This window comes from Triticum aestivum, chromosome 1B, assembly GCF_018294505.1.
Source record: "Triticum aestivum cultivar Chinese Spring chromosome 1B, IWGSC CS RefSeq v2.1, whole genome shotgun sequence".
Lineage (NCBI taxonomy): Eukaryota > Viridiplantae > Streptophyta > Magnoliopsida > Poales > Poaceae > Triticum > Triticum aestivum.
Window position 1 is genome coordinate 239478205 of NC_057795.1, and position 5702 is coordinate 239483906.

Below are 5702 nucleotides of genomic sequence, written 5' to 3' on the forward strand. Positions count from 1 at the left end.
ACGTCGGGGCGACATCACAGAAAGGGCTTTAAAAGAAATGCCACAGTCGGACGTCGGGGCGACATCACAGAAAGGGCTTTAAAAAGAAATGCCACAGTCGGACGTCGGGGCGACATCACATAAAGGGCTTGAAAAGAAAGTAAAATACAACAATGCCATAGTCGGACGTCTGAGCGACATCGCAGAAAGGGCTTTGATTCACAAGTAAATAATACTCATAATAAACATTTAATTCATGAGAATAAATGGGTTAGTCCATCCACAGGAATAATCATTTAACCGGAATTAGCACTCATGCGAATCACCGGAGTCTCTGTCATCAAAACTGACATTTGATTAGGATAAGATAATATCGATCTAGGACAGGGAATAGATGATTTGGAGGAATATATGACTCTGCAGAGTTTGTACAAAATTTTTCCCACAGCCAACGGATTTCCGTAGTCACAAAGGACTAGTTCCGTTTACGGTATTTCGGAAGAAAACACAGCTAACCAGTACACACCCATCCTACCTCTCGATGCTAGGAATCACCCTAGACATCGTCCAAGAAAAACTTTTGAGACGGGGAGATCACAATCTCGAATAGCATGGGATTAAATTTATATACGCGCGCTCTAAGGGGTGCCCCCCTCTCGGTCCCAACCGGAAACACCCATGCCCCCTGACCGGATGACTGACTTTAATCCAGGGCCATGGAACCATCATCACGTCCTCTCCTTTTGGTGTGTACCAGAAAAGCGGTTTGCAACTTACTAAACCATATTCCTTGCGGAAAACATGTGGTAGTACAGGGAAGGAAATGAGAGGAACTGGACCGATACAGTTTGACACTGAAGTCACATAGTCTGGCATAAGACTGGCATGCTACGACACTGCCATCTTACCCATCCTCATGCCAACACATGGCCATTCATACTCACATCCATCCACTTAAGGATCATCGAACTCACTTACCTCAATATTGCATAAAATAACGTTCATCGATATGTTCCTCAACATGCCATGAAACTAACTAAATGCAAAACATGCCAAGACACTCATCATATCAAAAGTTCAAACATGCTTGCCTGGTTCAGCGTAGTCGGAGCCTAGCTCGGTGAAGTTCACGGCTCCGTCACCTCCTTCGGTATCTACGGTATAAAGAAAATATATGCGCTATCGTAAATACCAAGGAGTGCACAAAAAGTATTCCAAATATTTTTCAAATAAATCTGATAAAAAACTAGACAAAATTTTGAAGAGAACAGAAAAAGAATCAATCAAAAATACTTTTTTGTTTAAAAGTTATAAGGGTTTTTGTCTAGGGACTCATCTGTAATGAAACAGAAGATTTCCAGGGGGTAGCTTATAAAAACAGAAAACGCTTCGGCAGAAACTACGCCAGCCCAAAGGGAAACGCATTTTGCCCGAAGGCGCTTTCAGAAAACGATTCAATAGAGAGGGCAGAGAGGCTGACGGTGGGGTCCCACTCGTCAGGTTTGAACTTTCAAAAAGGGGGGGGGGGGGCGAAGCTCGTCGGCGCCCGAGAGCCACGGTGATCGCCGGCGGTGATCCACGGTGAGGCAGGGGGATCGAAGGATACCTCCGTGCTCAGGGCGCCATTCCGCGTCGGTTGGTGGTGGTGGTGGTCGCCGGCGAGTACCACGTCGACGGCGAGCTTTGCTTCGGCGGACGGCGGCTCGGGTGGTCGAGGGACTCGTCGGAGAGGGCTACAGAGATCAAATTGAAGAGGGGGTTAGGCTCCTGGTAGCTAGAGAGGGTAACGGATGGGGTTTGGGCGCCGGAGATGGCCTCACCGGAGCGAATCGTGGTGGAGGCCGAGGCGGATCAGGGCGGCCGGAGTTGGGGGAGGAGACCTCCTTGAGGTCCTCCTAGTGGACTGGCGGGGTGTTGGTGAGGAGTGGTGATGATGCATGCACGAGGGTGAGCTCGGGGGCCCTTTTTATAGGCGGCCCGAGGCGGTTGCTGTGAACGGGGGGTCTCCGGTGACGATTACGGCGGCGCAGGGCTTGGTCGGGGTAATTAGGACGTTGGGCGTCATCGAGGAGGTCCACGGTTCCGTTTAGGTGCTAATCGAGCTGGAGTTTGGTGCTTTGGGGGTGAGTTCGACAGAACGGGGCGGCGCGGGCCCGTCGGCGGCGGGGAGCGCGTCCCGTGCTTGCCGGCCACGGTGGCGGTGCCACGGGCGTGCGCTGGCACGCATGAGGCCATGTGGAGAGCAGAGGGGCGATGGGCAGCGCGGAACGGCGTTGAGCCGCCGTTCTTGTCCCCTGTCGGCCGCCACGGGAGGTCCCGACGCTGCAGAAGACGCCGGCGAGGGCGGGCCAGCGTGCCACCGACGCCAGGAAGAGGCCAAGTGCGCGTGTGGTGCTCCAGACAGTAGGAAGAGGCGGCGAGGAACGTGCCAAGTGCACTGTGAACGCGTGAGTGAAGCTGACGAACGCAAAATGACACTGAAGTCTGAATTTTCTGAATTTTGAACAGCAACAGTGCATGCAAGGTGTTCGACGGAATGAATTTGGCCTCTGGTGATTTTTCCTTGAGCTGATTTTTGGTGGAGTGGCTTCTCATTGCTCCAGTAGGCTGCCTGATTTTTGGTGGAATTTTTGGAGCAGCTTAGATATGAATTTCAACAAATTTGGCAAATCTGGTCCAAACTTGCAGAGACTGAATTTTGAAAAATTTGAAAAGAGGAGGAGTGGATCAAGATGGTTCTGGGTTGTGGGTACAAAGGACTATCCAGGAGAGTTGGTTTGAGGTCAAAACTCAAATGCAATAGGGTACTTGCTTTGAAAATCACTCAGGCTCCAAATAATTTTCAGAAATGATTTGAGAGGAAAAATAATTAGAATAAAATCCAAAACTTGCTTGGATTAGTTGGGACAGAGAACTTAGGTTGATTACAAGGAGGAGGGGAGGTTTTGGAGGGGTTTTTACCACATGGGCAAAAATGCCAAGTCATGGGTGGTTTTCAAGATATGAAAATCCCAAGTTTTTCATAGAGTTTCTTTTTAAAAGAAAAAGATTAAACTCCCAAAATAAATTTGAGAGGGAACCAACAGAGAAGAAGTTTCAAAAGATCAAACACCAAAGTTTGAAAAAAAAAATCCTTGCCAAAGCAAAGGAAGTTTTTAAGAGGAAGGTTTTCTGAAAAAAAAATTTAAATGGCCTCTTTTCAAAAACCACAAAGTTTTTGATAAAAACCAAATTAAAATTTTGGAGTGTCACAACATCTACCCCCTTAGGAAAAATCTCGTCCCCGAGATTTCAGCTGATCCTTAAATAAGTGTGGATGCTCTGTCCGAAGAAAATCCTCGCTTTCCCAAGTTGCTTCACTGTCGGTGTGATTGCTCCACTGGACTTTGAAAAACTTGATGGTCTTCTGTCGGGTCCTCCTTTCAGACTCCTCTAATATTCTTACGGGACGTTCCCGATAAGTGAGGTCTGGCTCCACGTCAATGTTTTCATGGGATACTTGTTTCTCTGGGTTGCTTACGCACTTCCTTAATTGAGAGACGTGGAACACGTCGTGAATGTCGGACAAGTCTTCGGGTAAGTCTAGCTGGTAGGCTATAGTGCCTCTTCGTGCCACTATGCAGAATGGTCCAATGAATCTTGGTGCTAACTTTCCTTTAATCTTAAACCGTTGCAGTCCTCTCATAGGGGATACTCTCAGGTATACGAACTCACCGGGTTCGAAGCTGACCCTACGATGTTTCTGATCATAATAACTCTTCTGTCGACTTTGAGCGGTCTTAAGTTGGTCTCTGATTAGCTTGACCTTTTCCTCGGCTTCATTGAGCATGTCTGGTCCGAAGATGCGGCTGTCTCCAGTCTTTGACCAATTTAATGGGGTACGACATCTTCGTCCGTATAAAGCCTCAAATGGTGCCATTTGTAGGCTGGCCTGGTAGCTATTGTTATACGCGAACTCGGCGTATGGCAGGCTTTCTTCCCAACTGGTTCCATATGTGAGGACACATGCTCTCAGCATGTCTTCTAAAACCTGGTTTACGCGTTCTGTTTGTCCATCAGTCTGTGGGTGGTATGCGGTACTGAAGGCTAGTTGGGTTCCCAGAGCCTGTTGTAAATGCTCCCAAAATCTTGAGACGAACTGAGTGCCTCTGTCGGATATTATAGTCTTCGGGACACCGTGCAGACAAACTATGCGGGAAAGATAAATCCTGGCAAGCCTCTGAGTGTTGTAGGTTGTCTTCACTGGAATAAAGTGTGCCACTTTGGTCAACCTGTCAGTGATGACCCATATGGCATCATTCCCGTGTCGTGACCGAGGTAGTCCGACAATAAAATCCATCCCTATTTCATCCCATTTCCACTCAGGTATTTTGTTCGGTTGCAGTAGTCCGGCTGGTCTCTGATGCTCAGCTTTTATGCGTTGACATGAGTCGCAACATGCAATGAAGGTGGCTATGTCCCTCTTCATACCGTGCCACCAAAATCTTTCCTGAATATCCTTATACATTTTGGTTCCTCCAGGGTGAATTGAATATGGAGTGGTGTGTGCTTCAGCTAAAATTTGCTGTTTAAGGTCTTCTATGTTTGGCACGCAGAGCCTTTCTCCGTACCATAATATTCCTTCATTGTCTATGACGAATTCCGAGGCCTTGCCCATACTCAACTTTCTTTTGATGCCTTCGATGCTGGTGTGACCGGGCTGAGCTTCTTTGATTTTCTCCACAAGGTTGGGTTGTATTTCCAAGTTTGATATGGTGCCTTCTGCTACCATTATCAAGTTGAGCTTGGCAAATTCTTGATGGAATTCGGGCCTCAAGCTGTGCAGATAGTTTTCGTCGGAGCTGGGGTTCCGACTAAGGGCATCGGCCACTACATTTGCTTTCCCTGGATGGTAATGGATACCAACATCATAATCCTTTACTAACTCCAACCAACGTCGTTGCCGTAAGTTTAGTTCTGGCTGTGTGAAAATATATTTGAGACTTTTGTGATCCGTATATATTTCACATCGATTCCCAAGTAAGAAATGCCTCCATTCCTTGAGTGCATGAATAACTGCTGCCATTTCTAAGTCATGAGTGGGATAATTTTCCTCATGCTTGCGAAGTTGCCTTGAAGCGTAGGCGACAACCTTGCCTTCCTGCATCAACACGCATCCGAGACCCTTTCTGGACGCGTCACAATATACTTCAAAATTCTTGTGTATGTCGGGTACAATTAATACCGGTGCTGTTGTTAACTTCCGCTTTAGCTCTTGGAAACTTTTCTCGCAGGCTTCTGTCCATTCAAACTTCTTATCTTTCTTGAGCAACTGTGTCATAGGCTTGGCTATGGTGGAAAATCCTTCAATAAATCTGCGGTAATATCCTGCCATTCCCAAGAAACTCCGTATGTCCGTTACGCTGGCTGGTGACTTCCAGCCAAGTACGGCCTTGACTTTCTCTGGGTCCACTGCGATACCGTCTTGGGTCAGTACGTGGCCTAGAAAGCCTACTTGTCTTAGCCAAAATTCGCACTTGCTGAACTTGGCATACAATTGGTGTTTTCTTAGCTCTCCTAGCACAATCCTGAGATGTTCTGCGTGCTCTTCTGGTGTCTTGGAGTATACCAGAATATCGTCGATGAATACCACGACGAACTTGTCCATAAACTTCATAAATACTTTGTTCATGAGGTGAACAAAATATGCTGGGGCGTTAGTTAATCCAAATGGCATCACTGTG